Raw genomic sequence first — 24,642 nt, 5'->3', positions numbered from 1 at the left:
CATAATTTAAAGCCAAAATCAAAGTCAAAATTATGAGCTGGGGACACAATTTGAAAATAAAACTATAGAAATGACAGGGATCAAAATTCACACATCCATTGAAATCAAAGCATTTTTGAACATCACAGAGGACACAATTTAAACAGGCCTGAGAGGTGAGGTCAACTCAAAATGAATACTTAGTTGTATTAGAATGTTTAGATCAAAGATACTTTTTATAATCCAAGTGAAATAAAGATTACTTTATGATAAAGCCATAAAAACTTAATAACTGTTAGAAAGAGAATATAAACCCAAAGACCAGTGCAGGAACTACCAGAACTCAGAGAGAACTCAGAGAGAGAGAGAACCTTACTCGGTGATGGGAAAGCAGCATCGGAAGATTGAGCAACCCAGAGAAACGAGGCAGAAGATCCAAAGTTAAAGAAAACTGATTGACAAGAAAGACTTGAAAGTCTGCAACTGGTGCCAACAGGACAAGATCTTTTTTACCTTTCTAAAAAAGTAATGTAATCTTTTTTAACTTGAAAATAAAGTTACGTTCAAGTTGATAACCTTAAAGAGTGGTTATTATTACCATTTTGAAAGTCTACTTTACTTTACTTAGCAAGCCGGACCCGTAGGTAAGTTACTAGGTGGTAAGTAAAAAAAATTCTTCTATGAAGATACGGGTTATGCTGAGGGATAACTTGAAACATTAGTTTGACCCGAATAGCACACGCTTAAGTCTGCATAGGAGTCAGGGAGTTTGAATCCCTGCTCACTAATTAGAATATATTGACCCTTTTCTGGTATAAGGGGAAATTCTAAGAATAGCGGTGAGGTTAAAAACTACAAGGGTTAATACCTCCTCATCATGTGCCAGGCTCAGCTTGATACAATTTAAGGTAGTCCACTGGGCACACATGACAGCGGCTAGGATGAGCAGGTTTTTCGGGGTAGAAGATAAGTGTGCAAGGTGTGCGGGGAGCCGAGCAAATCATGTCCACATGTTTTGGGCATGCCCGATGCTTGGAGGGTTTTGCTAAGGCAATGTTCATGGTGCTCAAAACACAGGTGGTGCAGAGTCCGGAGGTAGCGATCTTTGGAGTGTCGGAAGAGCCGGGAGTTCAGGGGGCGAAAGAGGCTGACGTCTTGGCCTTTGCCCCCCCCTGGTAGCCCGGAGACGGATCTTGTTAATGTCGAGAGACTCGAAGCCCCCGAGTGTAGAGACCTGGGTTAGTGACATGGCTGGGTTTCTCAGTCTCTAGAAAATGAAGTTTGCCTTAAGAGGGTTAATGGTCAGGTTCACCCGGATTTTTATAAACATTTTCAAATACCTTAATAAAAATATTTTAAAAATAAGAAAGACAAAAACATTGTGGAGAGAAGTAGCCAAAAGAGAGGCTGATACAATGCAAGACCACAACAGTCGATTAGCTGTTCCTTGCAGCAGAGACCCGCAATGATGAAACAATCTTATTACATATTGGTGGACAAGATCTTGTCGCTCTTTAAGTAATATATCAGAGCTGTATCAGGTTTCTTACAAAAAGCAGCAAGATGACCCTGCAGAAAGCAACCTCTATGAGAAAGGATATCGATGTTTCTGTCATCTGGTTATAGAGGGAAGAAATGTAAAGAATTGTGAGGTCCCTTGAATGACAAAACTAAATAGTATCTATAAAATTCATTTTGGAGAAAGATGGCATTGAAGCTTCCTTGTTACAATCTCAAATGAAGGATGGCCGAATCTCATCCCTTCCTAAAATTTCTCAGATCAACAAGAGCGATTGTGTCTTTGTTGAAGACCTTGCGACAAATAAAGTTGTTGAGGAGGCAGTCAGACGTTTGCCTTCAGAAGCAAGCACAAGAAGGACCAATACAGACACAGATACCACTCGGATCCTGGAACCACAGTTCCCATCAGTGTATCAGATATAAACTCGGATTGCCACCCCATATATCATTCTGTACTGTCACTTGAGGCACTCAATTCAAATAAGATTCCTCCACTTAGATGACCAGCAACTGTTGAGGACGTAACTCTAGACGCAGCAAAGCATTTGGTACCTAATGAGCTGTCCAGTTTCTTTGCATGGACAATGGGAACAACAAGTGAGCTTCCAGATCTCAACTCACAAATCCCAGTAGATTATATCAGCAGCTGCAAGCATTCTCCTTCTGCCAGGACATCATGAACCTGGGAGTGAATGGGAGGAGGCTCTTGCCAAGATATTTGGCTTTGGCAATGTGTAACATGTGACTGGCTCAGCAGTTACTTGGGCTTCTAAATTATTTAGAGAACTGCTCTTCAAACTCTCAAGCATTAAACCATGACACAGCGCTGGCTGAGCTTCAGATTTGATGAGGTAAGCGATACATCCTATAAAATATCAAGCCCAGTGTACACTTGACAACACTGGTCTGGGATAACAATGACTTTGGAGAGGAGAAATTGTCAGGAAAGGGCACAACTCACAATACAAATGGCATAATAATTCAAAAGGATGAGTCAACCGCAACAAAGCAATTGGAAGCACCTGCTCTGAAGAAAACTAAAAATGTATCTCTACAATCACCCACCCCATCCAACCCCCACAAATATTGATTTGTGTAATGAAGGACAAAGGATAGATTCCAGAACAGTTTAGTGAAAGAGTACAATGAGTGCTTGCAAATCATAGGCACATCCAAGAGGATACAGGCAGCTTCAATAATGCATCCTTACTCAGCAAGTTGCCAGAAATGAATGATATTTTGCCTGTATGGAATGGTTTCAATACCCTGCTTCAGAAAAATGTAATCCCTCAGAAATAAAACATTGGCTAACTTCCAATCATTGATGCTAGCCCTGCTGTGGTCAGTACAGTGAATACAATCTTGCAACAAAGTGTTGATATTGAAGACAAACTCAGACTGGATCTGATTGTCATAGCAATGGACCACGTCCAGAGGATTCGTTGGAGGAACACCCTCTTCATGCAGAGATTCTTGCCTGGGGGAGTTTCACATTGCCCTTGAGAAAAATTTATAGTTTTTTAAAATAAATTTTTGAGTACCCAATTATTTTTTTTTCCAATTAAGGGCAATTTTAGAGTGGCCAATTCACCTACTCGGCACATCTTTTAGAGTTGTGGGGGTGAGACCCATGCAGACACGGGGAGAATGTGTAAACTCCACACGGACAGTGACCTGGGGCTGGGATCGAACCCGGGTCTTCGGTGCCGTGAGGTAACAATGCTAACCACTGCATCACCTTGCCACCTTTAGAAATTTATAGTTTTAATTGACATGCCACAGGGCCTTCATCACAGTACTGATGTGCTGGGCCTTCAAATTTTTACAAGTTATATAAATGACTTGAATGAAGGGATAGAAGGTGTGGTTGCTAAATTTGCTGATGATACAAAGATAAATAGGTAAGTTGTGAAGTGGACATAAGGAGGCTACAAGATAGGTTAAGCGAGTGGGCAAAAAATTTGCAAATGGAGTATAACATGGACCAATGGGAAATTGTCGATTTTGGCATGAAGAATAAAAAAGCTTATTATCTAAATGGTGAGAAATTGCAGACCGCTGATGTTCAGAAGGATCTGGGTGCCTATTGCATGAATCACAAAAGGCTAATACACAGGTACAGCAAATAATTCAGAAAGCTAATAGAACATTATTGTTTATGGTGAGGGGAATTGAATAAAAAAGTAGAGGTTATGCTTCAGTTAAACAGGACATTGGTGAGGCCACATCTGGAATACTGTGTACAGTATCGGTCTCCTTATTGAAGGAAGTATGTAAATGTGTTGGAAGCAGTTCAGAGAAGGTTTACGAGGCTAATACCTGGAATGGACGAATTGTTTTATGAGGAAAGGTTGGACAGGCTAGACTTGTATTCTCTGGATTTTAGAAGAGTAAGAGGCGATGTGATTGAAACATATAAGATCCTGAGGAGTCTTGACAGGGTGGATGTGGAGAGGACATTTCATCTGGTGGGAGAATCTAGAACTAGGCGTCACTGTTTAAAAACAAGTAATTGCCAGTTTAAGACAGAGATGAGAAGGTTTCTTTCTATCAGAGTCTTTGGAATTGTCATCCTCAAAAGGAAGTGGAAACAGGGTCTTTGAATGTTTTCAAGGCAGAGGTATATTGATTCTCGATAAACAAAGGGGTGAAGGGTTACTGGAGGTAGGTAGGAGGTTAAAGTCAGATTAGTTACTACACTCTGGACAAGTATGTGGTCAATTCCAATCCCACTTGCCCCCGAGTCACAACACAAATTAATTAACCAATAATTCTTATAAAAATACCTGAAGTCTTTGCCCTCGGCTGCCCAATAATTATAGTCACCAGGTTTGCAAGTTGAAACATAATTACTGTTTGAAACAAGAATAATGATGAAATATGCAGTAAATACAACTGGATAATAACCTACTACCCTCTTTAACTGTCCCACCCTCTACCCACACAGTGGAAGGGATGAAAATGATAATGATGAAGGTCAAAAAATAAGGGGCGGGTTTCTCTATCCCACCACACCATTTTCTGGTGCGGCACGCCGTCATGATTCTCCGTTTCTCCAGCTGGTCAATGAGGTTTCCAAAAGTCTTTGCTTCTAATGATGGTTCTTTAGGATACTTTCCTCACAGCCAGCTTGTCGATCAAAGTCCTTGGTTTGCAGCCTGGAATGATTTTCTCTGTAGTTTAGAAATGTATTAATCACACCTTTTCCTGGAGAGGCCCCTTTGCTTCACATCAAAAATCCTTACAGTTTGTGGTTTATTTCCAGGCCTCTGCCTTTCCTGGAGAGAGAGTTGGTCGGTTTACATCAGTCTTTCTGCAGAAAGAGTTTGTCAGTTCTGGACTCTGCTGGCACAGCCTATAATGTTTTGCCTGTATAGTGTGTCATGGGAGTGTCCCTTTAAGAAATGTGTGTTTATCAAATGGCTTCAGTGGTGTCATTGTGTGGGTGGAGCTGGGCTGTGGCTCTGGCTTTTATTTTCGTTTTGAGCTGGGATCTGGCTGTGGCTCTGAGTTTTACTTTCGGTTTACACAGTTGGAAGCTGGATTCAGACAAAGAAGGCTTCTCTTCTCTCTCTTTGCATGTTAAAAGGTGTCCAGATCACTTGATAATTTAAAAGTGATAACTGTTTTCTGTAAAGAATTCAAACCTACTGTTTTGGTAAAAAGGGTTGTCTGGTTTTAGTGGATACTGTTTTCAAGTTACATCAGAAAGTGAAGTTATTAAGAGTTATATATATATATATATATATATATAGAGAGAGAGAGAGAGAGAACTGTACCTGTATGGGGTATTTATGTTTGTAGTTGATGATAATGCTTACTGTGTGCGTTTATAGAAATGTTAACTGAATTCATAGAATAAACTTTGTTTTTGATTAAAAGTGCTTACGAGGGACAGCACGGTGGCACAGTGGTTAGCATTGCTGCCTACGGCGCTGAGGACCCGGGTTTGAATCCCGGCCCTGGGTCACTGTCCGTGTGGAGTTTGCACATTCTCCCTGTGTCTGCGTGGGTTTCACCCCCACAACCCAAAGATGTGAAGGTTAGGTGGATTGGCCACGCTAAATTGCCCCTTAATTGGAAAAAAGTAATTGGGTACTCAACATTTTTTAAAAAAAGAGCTTAAGACCTCTGTTGAATAACACCTGAAAGGTAGGCCCTTATGCTCCTCATAACCAAAATCTATAAACAGTTGTGGGTCAGGTGAACTCCATGATATACTTTGGAGTTTTCTAAACCCTGGTCCATAACAATAGATTCATCCAGGTTCCTTGCCAGATCAGAATCATAGCCATTCTGGAGAAAAATGGAGAGGGGAGAGGACAGCAGTCCTTTCTCTGATCAGCCAGGAGTCAAACTGAAACCAAAAACTCTACCTTTGAAGGTCTGAAACATTCCAGTGAGAACAGGTCTAATCATCGCCTGTTCCGGACAGAGTACACCCTTTTGTGCCAATTCATTGGCCACCAACTAAATCAATCAAGCAGAGTCATCATTGATGCTGGCCAGTCTGCAATCATCAATTTAAATCAGCACAGCCTTCTGGGTCCTTCTGTTTGAATTAAAGGTACAGGCTGCCTTAAAGTCACATGGATCAAAAATGTAACAGCAAAAATAACAGAGAGGGGAAATAAGGGAATTAACGGGGAATAAACAAGAATAAACAGGAAGGACCCTGAGACTAGCCATGATCTCACTGAATGCTCTAGAAGGCTTGAGAAACCAAGTGGCCTATGCCTGTTCCCAGTTCCTAAGTTTGTAAAATATTTGCAGGTACAGATTTATTATTGAATCTGAACTGGTTGCAACAGGTTTTGTCAATGATGATGTAAGGGGTCATTATTACAACAGGAGTGTTGGAACTCACAATATTGTGTGTGAGGCTCGACAGAGATTAAGATGTCAGGATCGCATCAACAATTTGCCAGATTAAGAGCAAGATCTGACTTCCAACCTAGCAGTTGAACTTCAGACTGTCTTCCCTAATGATGATTTCAATTACATCTTCAAGTTAGAAAGATTAATTAATTGTGACAATAACTTTATCAATGATAGAAAAACAGCTTGTTTTATCAATTTCTGAACAGTTACTTCAATATGATAGAAGACCATGGTCGAGAGTCCCAAAGGTTTCATAGTTTCATAGAACATACAGTGCAGAAGGAGGCCATTCGGCCCATCGAGTCTGCACCAACCCACTTAAGCCCTCACTTCCACCCTATCCCCGTAACCCAACAACCCCTCCTAACCTTTTTGGTCACTAAGGGCAATTTAGCATTGCCAATCTACCTAACCTGCACGTCTTTGGACTGTGGGAGGAAACCGGAGCACCCGGAGGAAACCCACGCAGACACAGGGAGGACGTGCAGACTCCGCACAGACAGTGACCCAAGCCGGGAATCGAACCTGGGACCCTGGCGCTGTGAAGCCACAGTGCTATCCACTTGTGCTACCATGCTGCCCCATGGTTGTGTTGCCTTCCATGTGCTCAGGTTCTGGATATCTCATCTCGGCTGCAGAAAAACTTGGAGTAGGAGGGTAAAAGTCCAGTTATCGTGGTCCACGTAGGTACCAATGGCATAGGTGGAACAAGGACAGATTTTCTGCTAAGGGAATTTGAGCAGATAGGGGCTAAATTAAAAAGCAGAACCAAAAAGGTAATAATCTCTGGATTACTACCTGAGCCATGAGCTAATTGGCACGGGGTCAATATGATTAGGGAGGTAAATGGGGGGAAGTTTGACAGAGAAGTTTGGGATTCCACGGGGGGGGGGGGCCTTTAGGTATATGCAGATGCAGGTGCAGGATTTTGCAAGGACGTTTTTCCCATCGTTTCCGGTGACACCGCCGTTCTCGTTGTTGGAGGGAGGTCGTTGCTGATAGGGTTGGGGGGGGGGGAATCATCTTGGTGATTTATGGGAGAATTCTGGAGGAGGATCCAACGTCATTGGAGGGGGTTAAGGCCAAGTAGGAGAAAGAGCTGGGGGTGGTACTGGAGGAGGGATTGTGGTGCGAGGTTTTGCAGAAGGTGACTGCCTCAAGTTTGAGTGCGACACTGGGTTAATACAGCTAAAGGTGGCGCACAGGGTGCACCTGATGAGGTCAAGGATGAGCCGTTTGTTTGAGGGGGTGGAGGGCACTTGCGGGTAGAGTGCGAGAGGCCCGGCCAATCATGGACATATGCTCTGATTCTGTCCGAAGTTGGAGAAATTTTGGGGGTCTTTTTTCAGCAGCAAGTTGGCGATCTTGCACTTGGACTTGGAGCACAGTCCCCTTAAATGGCCATATTTGGGATGTCAGACCTGACAGAGCTGCTGACGGGGGTGGATGTTTTAACCTTTACCTCACTGATTGCTCCGAGGCACGTCCTGTTGAGGTGGAGGTCAGCTTCTCTGCCCTGTGCCTCAGTGTGGCTGGGGCACCTGATGGAGCATCTGTATCTAGAGAAGGTTAAGTTCACCTTGAGGGGGCCAATTGAAGGGTTCCATAAGAGATGGGGTCTGTTTATTCTTCACTTTAAAGTGTTGGTCACCGTCAGCTGCTCAGAGGAGGGGCAGTTTGGGAGAGGGATAGGAATAGTTATTCTTTGAGTCATGTGTGTTGGTTGGTAGAGATGTAGCCATCTGGGATGGCCACTTCCAGAATACAAAATGGATGATCGCAATGACTAAAGGTAACTATGGACAATGTTACGAAAGCAAGCAGGCACAGAGCCTGTATGCATATTGAAGAAACAGCTCCCAGACAAAACTGAAACTGTAGGGCAATTAACATATTGATGGCCCATCTCCGGGAACAAAGGAAAGACACTCAAGCAACCGATCTAGCTCCAGACACCGCGGCGCCAGTTCCCCATACCAAAAGCGTAAACAAAACAAGGCCAACGGCCACCTAGGACCCACCCAGCCATCAGGGCACCCACCCCTTTATTGGTCAAGATCAATACGAGTGATCAAGATACGGCCCAATTAATTGGGGCCAAGTTCAAGGCCCGCCCAAAAGTGCGCGAAACCCTTCAGGTATAAGAAGAAGGCCCCGAGAGAGAATCGCTCTCTTGGAATTGGCTCTCAAAGCGGAGGGACCCATCCACCAGCTGCACCAGAAGCAAGCAAGTCCAAGGTCAACGCTCGCTACCAGACGGACGACCTTAGCTGTTCTCCTGTGCCACTTCGAACCCAACAACCTCAGATCCGAACAACGGCCATTGTTCCTCTGATTGAATGGGCACCCGAAGCTAAGTATAGGCGTTAGCGTTAGAGATAGCTTAGTTTGCAGTACTTTGTGCATGAGTAGATATTACTGTGTGTGTAAATAAATAGTATTGACTTTGAACTAACTGGTGTATTGGCTCTTTGATTAGTATTCGGGTTTGAACCTTGTGGCGGTATCGAAAGATACCTGGCGACTCTAAAGCAAACATAATTAGGATTAAGGAAGGCGACCATATTGACCGCCATATTTAGAACCAAATAAATATAGCAACATTTACTGGCAACATCTGACGGCACTCGACCTAGAAGTGGCCTAGTCACTCCGAGAGAACCCAAATTTGAATTAGAACCAATTGGAAACAGAAAACCCACAAGTGTAAGAACAATACTGATCAAACCTCCAAGATTCGGAAGTGTGTTAATGCATGCGTACTAACAGGGATACAAGGTAAACCTGAGAGATTTTGTTGCGTAAAACTGTCGGGTGTTTTGTAGGCCAGAAATTAGCGTATGCCGTACCCGTGTTACATCACCACTTTATCACCCCCTGTTCTAAATTCGGTAGAGACCCCAGAGATAGCGATAAAAATGGCAATGAAGGCAATGGAACGCCTTATGAACCCCCAAGAATTTGAGCTCGCAGCGACCAGTAGAGTAGGACAGTGTCCCGTATGGGAAGAGGAGATCAGAAAATACATCAAAGGGAAAGGATGGCTCCTTTGGAGCGAATTCTGCGCGAACAATGAAACAGGTCCCGGAAGTATAGAGAAACTTGGTGGGAGAACCTGACAGAGATCCATATGAAGAGCTTAGGGAAAGCTCGCAAGTCGATGGCAATCGTGTCTTGCTTGGAAGAATTGCGAGGCACAGAGGCGGTCGCTAGGACGCTCCGTAGAGAGATTGAGGAGAGAGACAAGAATAGTGAAGGAGACGCGAGTGAATATGAGAAAGAAAACAGGGAACTGAGAGAGCAGATAGCGGCGAAGGACAAGGAGATGGCTGATGTCAAACGGGCACACCAATCTTGTCTTGCCCATTTAAGCAGCTTTCATTTGCAATACGATAAGGCCTACCAAGACACGCAACGCGCGGTGTTGGTAAGAGAGGAAAGGGAACACCAAGTTGAGCAGTTACAGAAGCAATGTAACAATTTAAAATAGCCCTACGAGCACTCCACACTTCCACGATGGAACAAAGGCAGAGCTCAGTGGATCACGCAAAATGCCTGAAGAAAATTGCAGAACTGCAATCTCTGCTTTCTGTCCAAAATGGGTTTCAGGACATGTTTGGATCCCAATTAGACCAAGAAAATTGCCCCGACTGGCAGGAGTTAAATGGGACTGCCCATAAGATATGTACATGGAACATGTACACAGGACAAACCACAAAAACGAAAAGCACCCCCACCCCCGACTGCACAGGCAGAACACAATCCTATAAACCCTGTCACCACACAGTGCAGGGCCACAACAGAAGGAGACCCAGATTTTCTATACACCACCCCATTAACCGTCACTCAATTAAGGGACGCGTGCGACAAGATTACACCGTTCCTACCCACATCGGACCCCCACCATTACTTTGCAAGAGTAAAACAACAGGCAACCATGTACTGCCTGGATGAAAAAGAGCAAGTGAAGCTCACAGTTCTGAGCCTCGACCCGTCAGTCGTGGCAGCCCTTCCCGACCCACAAAACGTAGGAGGAGGCACCCTCCAAGAAATGCATACAGCGATCCTAGATGCGATCGGCTACAACAAAGGAGCCCTCGTAGAAGGCCAAAACAAATGTAGGCAGAAAAAGACAGAGCACCCCACAGCGTTTGCTGGACGCTTGTGGATTCATTTTACGGCGGTGTTTGGAGAGTTAAGCCCGTGCCCATTTGACCCCAGACAATATGGCCAAATGGACCCGCATCCTAGTCTCTCATTCAACAGAAGCAGGACAGAGAGCTTGCGCAAATTACGACCCCTCAGACGAGGCCCACAATGAGAAATGGGTTTTAAAGAGTTTGTCCCGTGCTTGGGAACAGTCCGTTCAAGGTAAATCAGCTTATGGTAGAGCAGAGGAAGAGCAGGCAGATGCGAACATGCATCCAGTTAGGAAGCACCAGAACCCTGCATGGGTAAATGAGGGAAGAAACAGCCCACAGCAGCCTAAATCCCAAGAATTTTACAATTGTGGACAGTTAGGACATTACGCACGAGAATGTCAAGCGCCCCCGAAACAGCAACGGAATCAGCACACCAATGCCCCCCCGAACCAGCAACGATACCAACACCCAACCCCCCACCTAGAGAACCATACCCAAGGGAGCAATGCACCAGAGAGCCTGCTCCACCTTACGTGCCCCAGGGGTCATGTTACAACTGTGGGCAGTCAGGACACTTCGCCCGAGATTGCAGGAGACTCCCACCACCAGCTAGACTAGCCCCCCGATATGAAAGAGAACACCAACCACAGCAGCTACAAGGTCCCAGCTGCCCCATGCAAACTGTGAGCACTTACCCGCCACTTCTCATGGCAGGGACACCTCAGCAATGCCACTTCATTTTTGTTTCTCTCCTCCTTCCTCTCTTCTTCGGTTACACTACACATATGCTAGTTACACCCCAAGCCAAATGTGATTTACGGTGTCCTTTTGATGGAACCTGCGCGACTTTTGTTATGTTTGTGTGTTACGTTAAATGTTTGTTACTGTAAATGTTGAATGTTGTTTGTCCACTTAAGGTTTTTCATGGCCCCACGCAACCACTCTTTTAACGCCCGCTGGCAGTTAAAGGAACTAGTTTGTCCGCAGACAACCGATCATAGCTACTCTTCTGTTTTGAAGGTAGCCACAAAAGGCAACCCCCACGACGATCACAAATTCTTACCGTTCTTGCCCGGTCACTCAGGCAGTGGAGTAACAGCATTAATCCCCGCCCTGCCTGAGGACCCCCATCTGGTCAGCTACGCTCGGGTAGTGCATATACAGCACTGGTCACCGGGGATTCCACCCATTCGTGCCCCGCCGCGGCCCACACGCACCCCATTTGGAACTTTTAGTTCAAAGCTCTTTTGTTTGTTTTACGGCGACCCTTAGGTTGCTTTCCATATGCTATTTACATCCTCAAACACAGGGATGGTATATTCACCGCATCGCCCACACAGGCTGCGAGACTGCTCGCGCTGTGTCAGTATTTTTCTCGGATCTCTTGTCCCAAATATTTGGTTTAAAAAAAAAATGAGGGAGTCACAGATGGTGACCAATTATAATGGTTAATTGGCAATAAAGAACAGACAGACAGACATCGAGATCTTAAACAAGATAATAACAGAAATTATGTTTGTGTCCATAGAACCCCGGAACCACAGAAGCCTCAAGAGGAAGAAAGAAAGGAGAAAAGATGAAGACAACCATCATGCTCTACAGTTGGATCTTAGCGGGATCCCTCCAGTTGCGCGCGGACGTTACCCCCCTGACCCCTACCACACAGGCCGTGAATGTTTCCCACCCCGTCCATACACTGTACCCCGAGATAGTAACCGATACACCAACCTGGTGTGACAAGTTCCTCACCTGGTATTCCCTGTCCTACGTTGTAGAATCACTACTAGTAATTGCAATACTCTGCTGTGTCGTTCAGACCCTTAGACTCAGGAAATGGCGGAGGAAAGCCTCCCGCACTCCGGTATACACATTCAGATCCCCTATTTTCGAACTTCAACAAACCCTCCAACCCCTTTAAGTGAATTAAAGTACATCTGTTTTTTTGTATGTTTGTTCATTCTAATAAAGGAAATGTAAAACTCTGTGCTTGACTGCCAAGCCAGAGAGACCTGTGTTGCTGCTATTGTAGTTTAAAAGAATTTAAAATGTTGTAAATTCTTTTGATTGATTAAGGATAGTTTAGATTAAGGACAGTTAGAGGATCCAGTTTTTATTTGTGTAATGCATGCCTGAATGTCATAGCGCCCCATAGAATTTTATAATGATGTGTGTACATAAAGTAAATTAGGTAAAAGTTGCAATCCATAGGACAGAGTAGTGTAGTGCCTGTCCTTGCTTATGGTGCCTGATTTCGGAGGAGAACGAAGAAGATGCAGTAATTTGATCCTTCACGTTGAGGATCACAAGGAGGGAGTGTAGCCATCTGGGATGGCCACTTCCAGAATACAAAATGGATGATCGCAATGACTGAAGGAAACTATGGATAATGTTAAGAAACCAAGCAGGCACAGAGCCTGTATGCATATTGAAGAAACAGCTCCCAGACGCAACTGAAACTGTAGGGCAATTAACATCTCCGGGAACAAAGGAAAGACACTCAAGCAACCGATCTAGCTCCAGACATCGAGGCGCCAGTTCCCCAAACCGAAAGCGTAAACAAAGCAAGGCCAATGGCCACATAGGACCCGCCCAGCCATCAGGGCACCCACCCCTTTATTGGTCAAGATCAATACGAGTGATCAAGATACGGCCCAATTAATTGGGACCAAGTTCAAGGCCCGCCCAAAAGCACGCGAAACCCCTTCAGGTATAAGAAGGCCCCGAGAGAGAATCGCTCTCTTGGAATTGGCTCTCAAAGCGGACTCTTCCACCAGCTGCACCAGAAGCAAGTAAGTCCAAGGTCAACGCTCGCTACCAGACAGACGACCTTAGCTGTTCTCCTGTACCACTTCGAACCCAACAACCTCAGATCCGAACAACGGCCATTGTTCCTCTGACTGAATGGGCACCCGAAGCTAAGTATAGGCATTAGTGTTAGAGATAGTTTAGTTTGCAGTACTTTGTGCACGAGTAAATATTAGTGTGTGTGTAAATAAATAGTATTGACTTTGAATTAACTAACTGGTGTATTGACTCTTTGATCAGTATTCAGGTTTGAACCTTGTGGCGGTACTGAAAGATACCTGGCGACTCTAAAGCAAACATAATTAGGATTAAGGAAGGCGACCATATTAACCGCCATATTTAGAACCAAATAAATATAGCAACATTTACTGACCTGGTGTGACAAGTTCATCACCTGGTATTCCCTGTCCTACGTTGTAGAATCACTACTAGTAATTGCGATTCTCTGCAGTGTCATTCAGACCCTACGACTCAGGAAATGGCGGAGGAAAGCCTCCCGCACTCCAGTATACACATTCAGATTCCTTATTTTCGGACTTCAACAAACCCCCCAACCCCTTTAAGTGAATTAAAGTGCATCCGTTTTGTATTCTGGAAGTGGCCATCCCAGATGGCTACAGAGTTGGGGAGGATTCTTCTGTTACTCTTTTTGCTTTGTGTTGTTTTATGTATCATCAGTGCACATACGCAAAACTATGCGCATGCGCATCAATGATCGGGCACGTATGCGCAGTGCGGCTGCATGTCTTTTAATACGGTCGCATCATTTTTTTTTTACAAGTTCGAGGGGACAAAGGGACCATTGGGGCCAAAGGAACCCAAAACCATTTCCTCCATTTTTGTCAGCAACAAACAAGGTAAGAGAAAATGGTGTGTCGCGCAAGTCAGCCGGCGTGGGCCTAGAAGGCCGGCCCGCATGGGTCGCGAAGGTCGGCCGGCGTGGGTCGCGAAGGTCGGCCGGGCAGGGTCCCGAAGGTTGGCTGGTTGGTAAAAATGGGTCCCCGGAAAGAAAGTTTGAAAAACACTGACCTAGCCTGCACATCTTTGGGTTGTGGGGGTGAGACTCACACAGACACGGATAGAATGTGCAAACTCCAGACGGACAGTGATTCAGTACCGTGATCGATCCCGGGTCCTAGCGCCGTGAGGCAGCAGTGCTAACCACTGCGCCACCGTGCTTCCCTATCCTTAGTTAACTGAGGACTTTTTTTTATTACAGGTCGAAAATCTCCAGGAGACAAGGAGGGGAAATAAAAACTCCTGATAGAACTAAATTTACAAAGCACTCACCCAGAGTACTCAGATAAAACTAAGTCTAATTTGTTGTCTCCTCCCAAACAGCCAGAGGGCAAAGGGGGAAAAAAAACAACACATGACATAGAGATGAATAGATGTATCACGGGGCCCTATGCTGTGACTTATTGACATATGGAAAAGTTTAAATAAAAAAGCACATTAGCTCAAAATATGAAAAGAGGAAAAAAGACAGTTTCTGACCAAGGTTATATCTGAAATGTTCTCCTGCCTTTTATCTCTTTAGAAGTCAGCATACTCTGTATTAGCATGTTCTGAGTATTAGTGAGGTTTATATATTATATATAACAAAATGTTAAAAACTTCCACCACCTTTTAAGGTAGAGCAAGGTAACACTCTGAAAACAATTACCCTCTTCTCTCCCTAGATCTTTTAACAATGATTTTAAATCTAGGCCTATAATTATTGACCCATCAGGCAGGAGGATTTTTTTTCTATTCCCTCGAGCAAATTTTTGATCATCTTGAAACCTATACTAAGTCACAGAACCACAGAAAATACAGTACAGAAGAGGCCCTTTTAGCTTATCGAGTCTTCACCGACACATGAAAAACACCTGACTTACCTACCTAATCCCATTTGCCAGCACTTGGCCCATAGTTTTGAATGTTATGATGTGCCAGGATGTGAGGCAATCCGCCTCTACCACCCTCTCAGGCAGTGCATCCCAGACTGTCATCACCCTTGTTGCTAACTTTTGGTTGGCTCTTAATTTGGCTCTATTTAATCACGTTTGCTCAAGAGTCGCCAGGTATCTTTCGACACCGCCACAAGGTTCAGAACCGAATACTGATCAATGACTCGATACACCAGTTAGTAAGTTCAAAAGCAATGCTCATTTATTTACACAGTCAAATCTACTCATGCATAAACTCTACAAACTAAACTACCACTATTACTAAAGCCTATACTTAGCTTCGGGCGCCCACTCAGTCAGAGGAACAATGGCCGTTGCTCGGTTCTGAGGCTGCTGGGTTGAGCTGTTTACAGGGTAGCAACTAGGAGCGTCTATCTCGTAGGGTGCGTTGACTTGGAACTTACTTGGTCTGATGCAGCTGCTAGACAGGTCTCGCTCTTCGGTGAGAGCCAAAGCCAAAGGAGGGCGTTTCTCCCTTGGGGATAACCTTTATACTAAAAAGGGCTTTGTGCGCTTTTGGGCGGGCCTTGAACTTGGCCTCAACTAATTGGGTCTTTCCCAATCTTCTGTATCGATTTTCCTCCAATAGAGGGGTGGTTCCCTGATCGCTGCGCGTGTCCTGGTGACTGTCAGTCTGCTTTGTCTTAGCTTCTTCTGGCGCCGGGGAGTCTGCCTTAACATTGTGTATCTAAATGTTTCCCTTTTGTCCCTGGAGATGGCTCATTAGTATGTAGATTGTTGGGTAGTTTCTGTCCTGTCTGAGAGTTTAAGGTTCTAATCAACAGAGCTTGCACCTGCTTGTTTCTTAGCATTGTCCAATTTTCCCTGCATTCTTTGCGGGTGTCCATTTTGTATTTGGGATGTGGCCATCCCAGATACCCTCTAGGTAAAAGTGTTTCTCCTCACATCCCCCATAAACGTCCAGCCCCTCACATTGAACATGTCCCTTCATGACTAACCCCTTCAGCTAAGGGGAACAGCTGCTCCCTATCCTGTCCATGCCCCTCATAATCTTGTACACCTCGATCAGGTCGCCCCTTAGTCTTCTCTGCTCCAATGAAAACTCCATCCCAGGCAACATCCTGGTGAATCATCCTGTTGAAGTCATCTCTTAACCGGCTGTGTTTCTTTTTTTTAAAGAAAATATTTTGAGCCATTTATAATTTAAACAATTTTAAACATCAAATTTCAACAAAAATACAACAATATAACCAACAAACCTCCCGGGCACAAACCCCAGCCAACATGGCTTACACAAACGCCACCTTCCCCAACCATCCCTCTGTTGGTTCTCCTATCCTTACTCATCTCTCCCATGACTCCCCTCCCCCCACCTTTCTCCCCTGCTGACAGCTTAATTTTACTCGAAGAAGTCGATGAGCAGCTGCCACCGCTGAGCAAACCCCTGCAACGAACCCCTCAAGGCAAATTTAATTTTTTCCGAGTCCAAGAAACCCCGCCATGTGGCTAACCCACACCCCCGACTTCGGGGGCTCCGAGCCCCTCCAACACAGTAAGATCCATCTCCAGGCCACCAGGGAGGCAAAGGCCAGGACGTCAGCCTTTCTCATCCCCGGGCTCCCGTGTCTTCCGATACACCAAAGATCGCCACCTCTGGACTCGGCACCACCCTCACTTTTAAGACCTCTGACATGACATCAGCAATCCCCTCAGCCTCGGACATGCCCAAAACATATGGACATGGTTCGCAGGACCCCCCTGCATAACGCCCACACTATCCTCCACCTCCTCAAAGAACCTGCTCATCCGGTCCACAGTCACGTGTGCCCTGTGGACCACCTTAAACTGTATCAGGCTGAGCCTGGCGCACAACGAGGATGCATTAACTCTCCTCAGGGCCTCCTCCCAAAATCCAGCCTCCAACTCCCCACTCAGCTCTTCACCTCTCCTATTGGGGCTCCCTCCCACTCCATCAGCTCCTTATAGATCTCTGGTACCTTCTCCTCTCCTACTCCTGTTCGTGACACCACCTTATCCTGTAGCACCTGGGGCAGCAAGTGCGGGCAGTTATAAACCTGTCTCCGCACAAAATCCCTCACCACCATTTCCCCCTAGCAACTCAAACCCCTCCTCCAGGCTCGGGAAACACTGATCAATAAAGAGATCCCCAAATCTCTCGATGCCTACCCGCTGCCTCCTCCGAAACCCTCCCATCAAGCCCCTCTGGAGTGAACCGATGGTTATCACATTTCTGTGCCCACACCGACGCTCCCTCTAACCCCATGCGCTGCCTCCACTGTCCCCACACCTTCAGGACTGCCACTACTACTGGGCTTGTAGAGTACCGAGCCGGCAGGAACGGCAGAGGTGCCGTTAATAATGCCCCCAGACTACTGAGCCAGCTAGAATGGCAGAGGTGCCGTTAACAATGCTCCCAGACTAACCGACTTGTGTTTCAAGGAGATCAGTGCTAACTTTTCCAACCTATCCTCATAACTGAAGTCCCTTATTTCAGATAATAAAATCTCCTCTGTATCCCTTGGACACTCTATGGTCCATCTAACCTGCCCATCTTTGGACATTCTAATGGCTTTACATGTTTCCTGAAGTGTAGTGCTTATAATTATTCAAAACACAACACCGAAGACCCAACCAGTCATTTATAACTTTCTAGCAAGATCTCTCTGCTTTAATATTTAATCCCTCAATCTTGAACCCAACTAACCCAAGTACTTTTTGGCCACCATTTCAACTTGCTGTGCTTTTAAGGATTTGTGCTCAAAAAACACCAGGATCTCTCTGCTCATCTACTCATTTCAATGTCTCTGCCCGTTTCATTATTCTGTCTATGTCGTCCTGGAGAATAACTATCCTCATCATGGCCTACTACTTTGCCAAGTTTCAGATCATCTGCAAGCTTCATAATGCTATTCCCTGCAACTGAGTTTTGACCTTTTTTGAAGATTGCAAAGAGTAATAGACCCAAAAGTTATTCTTGGGGAAAGATTACTGCAAACCACTTTAGGGATGGGCAATAATGCAAGCTAGCGACGCTCACTTCCCATGGAATCATTTTTATAAATGCGAAAAACATTCATCCACTACTCTCTGTTTCCTGAAACTGGGCCAATTTTGTATCCAACTACCGCTTTCCCCTTAAATCCAAGGACTTCCATCGTCTTGATAAACCTTTGTGTGGTACTTTGTTGAATGCCTTTCAAAATGTCTATATACACATTTATGATGTTATCTTGATCAACCTTATCTGCAAATTCAAAGAATTCAATCAAGTTAGTCAGACATAATTTACCTTCAACAAATCTATGCTTGCTGTTCTCGATTCATCCATACTTTTTCAAATGAAAGTTCACTTTGTTCCTGTTTTTGGTTTGCAATAACTTCCCCAACACTGATATTGGAGTGACTGGGCTGTAGTTTCTTGATTTGTCCTTCTTCCCTTTCTTGAATAGTGGCCCATCAGTTTGCTGACACTACTTCTGCATCCAATGAGGATTAGATAAATTAATTTTTAAACGTAACTCTGGGATGTCAGTTAATGGGGGTCTTGTGAAGCATTGGGTAACATCCGAGTCAGTAGTTCTGGGTTCAAGTTCCCCTCTGGTCCTTGATGGCCATGGAAAGTGCATTAATAATGTGGCCAAACAAGTTGATTATCAACCTGAAAATCCTTCCAAATATGCCTCTGACAGGCATTTAATTGCCCTCTGGAATGGCCAATCAGTTCAAGGAGCAATTAGGGATGGGCAAGTAATGCTAGCCAGCCAGCGACCGCCACATCCCAGGAAAGAATAAAGAAAAAAAATAAGAGCAGGAGAGACTCCTGGTCAGTCAGAAACTGCAGAAGGAAATGCTTTACTTTGTCAAGTATAAGCATGGCCCAATACATGGAAGTCCATGATCACCAACACCCTCTTGGGGTCTGGTACCTGGAGAGAGTCAGTTAACAGCGGTGCTTTTTTAGCTGCCTAAGAATTGCAAAATTCGATATCACATTTTACTTATCGTGGCTCACTATTACGAAAACCTTTCTGTGGCTATAGTTTGTAGAAAGACTGAGGGCAGTGAAAAGTTTTGAGTTTCTGTTAAAAAAGGAACACGTTAGGGTAGGAATTGACAGGGTAGGAATTGATACACAATTTTGAATGCAATATGTCACATAACGGGCCGGCTTTTATGGTCAGTAGTGAAGGAATAGCAGCAGGCACTCTTCATTAATGCCATTCCTGGCGGCACGGTGGTGCAGTGGTTAGCACTGCTGCCTACGGCGCTGAGGACCCGGGTTCGATCCCGGCCCCAGGTCATTGTCTGTGTGAAGTTTGCACATTCTCCTCGTGTCTGTGTGGGTTTCACCCCCACAACCCAAAGATGTGCAGGTTAGGTGATTGGCAACGCTAAATTGCCCCTCAATAGGATTAAAATAATTGGGTACTCTAAATTTATTTTTAAAAATGCCAATCCTTCACAGTTGTCACACTTTCGATGGGATTTTGCACAGAACATACCGTAACTTTCATATGTACAGGTGTTATGAAACCTTGATGTTATTTGTGAGAATGTTCCAACCTGAAACACTAATTTCACGTGGTATTTTTGGGGGGATATGGTGAGAAACGTCTGCAAAATCAGTGAGAACTCAAACCTGGGGGAAAGAGACAGAAAAATATTTAAAATGTTGCATTTAACTTTAAAAAACTTTCAACAAAATTTACTAACAAAATTAATATCTCCTTTTCAATGTTTTGGAACTTTATTTAAAAAAAATCCCAACCATGCAACGAACGGTCCTCTATCCCCCATTAAAGCCGAATTGATTCAGTCCTGGAACGTATGGTTTACAGTAACATCATCCTAATGGATACTGCCACACCCACTCTTCTTTATTCTTCTGCAATTTCAGAATATTTTCACTTACAATTTGGCTTAACTTATATCGAAAATATGCAGTTTCAACGTTTTGTTAAAAGTTTGCAAACCCCATTAACGAATAGAAAATGTTGAAATACACGGATCAGTTTAGATAAAGGCAGGTTAACGCTTCAGATTATCAGAAACATTAATGAGTCTTTTCGGCCGTCCAACTTTTGCGCTTTGGATTTTAACTTTTTCACGGTTAAAGTCACACTATAGCACCTCGTGATGTTTCCTCTCATCTCTGTGGTATGTGTTGTATTTTTTTCCCCTTTGCCCTCTGGCTGTTTGGGGAGGAGACAACAAATTAGATTTTTCTCTCTGGATGATCGGAATGAGGAGGCGGTAGAGAGTTTCTGGGTGAGTTCTTAACCAGTTTAGTTCTGTCAGGAGTTTTTCTCTCTCCTCCCCCGGTCTCCAGGAGATTCTCAGTTTGTGATGAAACAAAGCGTCCAGTTCAGGTCGTTCGTATCCGATTGAAATTAAACAAAAAACGAAATAATTTGACACCAGTGTTAGACGAGTGCTTTGTTAATACTATTTAACATTAAAAAAACATTTTTTTAGAAAGTACCCGCTGTTTAGTTTGCCGGATTTTTCCAGAATCTGTCGAGGACAAGACAACGAAGCGAAGTTATTTTTCTTTGTTTTGGATTATGTAAAAGTAAGAATTTGATGGATTATGAAGGATCCCAGGGAGCCAGATAGGGTTGGCTGCTGCTGTGGAGAGCCGGTGCTTTGTGCTGAGCGGGAGCGGCTGGCGCCGCGCGGACAGTGGCGGTTGCCAGGGCAGCGCCGGGCTGGCGTTCACATTCCAGAAGCCGAGAGAAGCTTCTGATCGCGGTGACGTCGCTGCGGCCGCTCGAGCTGCCCGAGGCTGGGCTCGGGCCTGAGCTGGGAGCGGGCGGAGTGCGGCCAACCCCAGGCGCCTTCCCTTCGAGGATTGCCAAGGCGGCGGTTAGCAACGCCGCGGAGGGAGGCGAGAGCCGGCCCGAGACCCCAGGCAGGCCCCCACCGGCGGCGGTCGGCACCATGGCGTCTTATGTGGATAACAGCTTCAGACAGGCGGTCATGAAGAACCCGGCCGAAAGACGCAACAGGTAAATAAACCCAAGTGTTGGTGCGTTAATAATGGGAATGTGGCTCCCGTCCGATAGGCGCCGTCGGCCCACCGTGCCCGACTACTACAGGCAGGTGGGACTCTCTCCTACTCTTATAATGGATATTAAAAAAACATCAATCACTCTCCGGAAATATGATCCATATATTTTCAATTGCTTTCCCATTTTTCACACGTACCTCTTTGTGAGCTGAGATTTCAGCCAAGGAAATAGTTTCCTTGCACCCCATGTCGCTCTGTCTTTGTACGGCGAGGGAGATTCCAAACTGTCCACCTTCCGTAAACCCCCCCCAATACACTCTTCGTCTCTTCCCACCCCTCCCCAATACATTCTTCGTCTCTTCCCCCCCCCCCATACACTCTTGGTCTCTTCCCCCCCCCCCATACACTCTTCGTCTCTTCCCCCCCCATACACTGTTCGTCTCTTTCCCCCCCCAATACACTCTTCGTCTCTTCCCCAATATTACTCCCCCCCCCCCCCAATATACTCCCCCCCCCCCCCAATAACTCCCCCCCCCCAATATACCTCCCCCCCCCCCAATATACTCCCCCCCCCCCCAATATACTCCCCCCCCCCAAAATACTCCCCCCCCAATACACCCCCCCCCCAATATACACCCCCCCCCAATATACTCCCCCCCCAATAACTCCCCCCCCCCCAATACCCCCCCCCCCCCCAATAACACCCCCCCCCCCTAATACACCCCCCCCCAATACACCCCACCCCCCCAATATACACCCCCCCAAAAACTCCCCCCCCAATATACCCCCCCCAACACCACCCCCCCCCAATAACCTTCCCCCCCCCCAATATACACTCCCCCCCCCCAAATACCCCCCCCCATATACCCCCCCCATATACCCCCCCCCCATATACCCCCCCCCCCCATAACCCCCCCCATACACCCCCCCCAAATACCCCCCCCCATATACTCTTCCCCCCCCAAATACTCCCCCCCAATACACTCCCCCCCAATATACTCCCCCCCCCACAACACCCCCCCCCAATAACCCCCCCCCCAATACACCCCCCCCCAATAAACCCCCCCCCAATATACTCCCCCCCCAATATACCCCCCCCCCAATATACACCCCCCCAAAATACCCCCCCAATATACACCCCCCAATACACTCCCCCCCCCCCAAATACACCCCCCCCCATATACTCCCCCCCCAATAACACCCCCCCCCAATATACACCCCCCCCCATATACCCCCCCCCATATACCCCCCCCCCAACATACCCCCCCACATACCCCCCCCCCCATATACCCCCCCATACCCCCCCCCCATAACCCCCCCATAACCCCCCCCATTAAACAATAAAAAACAATAAAAAAAATCAGTATTAGATAAAATCATAGAAACGAATACACACCCAAAAACATACCCCCCCACACCCACCCCCCCCAACAACACCCCCCCATATACCCCCCCCCAATATACTCCCCCCCCCAATATACCCCCCCCAATAACTCCCCCCCCCAAAAACTCCCCCCCCAATATACTCCCCCCCCAATAACTCCCCCCAATATACTCCCCCCCCCAATACTCCCCCCCCCCAAAATACTCCCCCCCCCCAATATACACCCCCCCCCAATATACTCCCCCCCCCCCCCCAATATACTCCCCCCCCAATATACTCCCCCCCCCAATATACTCACCCCCAATATACTCCCCCCCCAAAATACCCCCCCCCAATATACTCCCCCCCCAATATACTCCCCCCCCCAATATACTCCCCCCCTCCCCCAATAACTCCCACCCCCCAAAATACTCCCCCCCCCCAATATACTCCCCCCCCCCAATATACTCCCCCCCAATATACTCCCCCCCCCCCAATATACACCCCCCCCCCCAATATACTCCCCCCCAATATACTCCCCCCCCCCCCAATATACTCCCCCCCCCCCAATATACTCCCCAACCCCCCAATATACTCCCCCCCCCCAATATACTCCCCCCCCCAATATACTCCCCCCCCAATATACTCCCCCCCCAATATACTCCCCCCCAATATACCCCCCCCCCAATATACCCCCCCCCAATATATCCCCCCCCAATATACTCCCCCCCAATATACTCCCCCCAATATACTCCCCCCCCAATATACTCCCCCCTCCCCCCAATATACTCCCCCCCCCAATATACTCCCCCCCCTATACCCCCCCCCCCATATACCCCCCCCCATATACCCCCCATTACCCCCCCCTATACCCCCCATATACCCCCCCATATACCCCCCCATATACCCCCCCATATACCCCCCCCATATACCCCCCCCATATACCCCCCCCATATACCCCCCCCATATACCTCCCCCCCAATATATCCCCCCCCAATATACTCCCCCCCATATACCCCCCCCATATACTCCCCCCCCATATACTCCCCCCCCATATACTCCCCCCCAATATACTCCCCCCCCAATATACTCCCCCCCCAATATACTCCCCCCCCCAATATACTCCCCCCCCCCAATATACTCCCCCCCCAATATACTCCCCCCCCAATATACTCCCCCCCCAATATACTCCCCCCCCCAATATACTCCCCCCCCCCAATATACTCCCCCCCCCCCAATATACTCCCCCCCCAATATACTCCCCCCCCAATATACTCCCCCCCCCAAATATACTCCCCCCCCCAATATACTCCCCCCCCCAATATACTCCCCCCCAATATACTCCCCCCCCCAATATACTCCCCCCCCAATATACTCCCCCCCCAATATACTCCCCCCCCAATATACTCCCCCCCCAATATACCTCCCCCCCCCCAATATACTCCCCCAATATACTCCCCCCCCCAATATACTCCCCCCCCAATATACTCCCCCCCAAATAACTCCCCCCAATATACTCCCCCCCCAATATACTCCCCCCCCCAATATACTCCCCCCCCAATAACTCCCCCCCCCAATATACTCCCCCCCAATATACTCCCCCCCAATATACTCCCCCCAATATACTCCCCCCCCCAATATACCTCCCCCCCCAATATACTCCCCCCCAATATACTCCCCCCCCAATATACTCCCCCCCCAATATACTCCCCCCCCAATATACTCCCCCCCCCAATATACTCCCCCCCCCCCCAATATACTCCCAACCCCCCCAATATACTCCCCCCCCCCAATATACTCCCCCCACCCCCCAATATACTCCCCCCCCAATATACTCCCCCCCCAATATACTCCCCCCCAATATACTCCCCCCCCCCCCAATATACTCCCCCCCATTTACTCCCCCCAATATACTCCCCCCCCAATATACTCCCCCCCAATATACTCATCCCCCAATATACTCCCCCCCCCAATATACTCCCCCAAGATAACTAATATACATCCCCC

General features: G+C 46.6%; 1 long non-coding RNA gene across 1 annotated transcript in view; it reads right to left on the bottom strand.

Annotated features, from left to right (window-relative positions):
- The window catches only part of LOC140408499 (uncharacterized), a 33,984-nt gene extending 12,438 nt beyond the window's left edge, over positions 1-21,546 (bottom strand). The window contains exons 1-2 of the long non-coding RNA XR_011940118.1: positions 21,470-21,546; positions 19,765-19,901 (exon numbers count right to left, since the gene is read on the bottom strand). This is a non-coding gene — a long non-coding RNA (uncharacterized lncRNA). The remainder of the gene's footprint in view (positions 1-19,764; positions 19,902-21,469) is intronic.
- Between the last annotated feature and the right edge of the window lie 3,096 nt (positions 21,547-24,642).

Source organism: Scyliorhinus torazame, chromosome 3 (genome assembly GCF_047496885.1).
Source record: "Scyliorhinus torazame isolate Kashiwa2021f chromosome 3, sScyTor2.1, whole genome shotgun sequence".
NCBI classification, from domain to species: Eukaryota; Metazoa; Chordata; class Chondrichthyes; order Carcharhiniformes; family Scyliorhinidae; genus Scyliorhinus; species Scyliorhinus torazame.
This window is presented reverse-complemented; position numbering and strand designations above follow the sequence as displayed.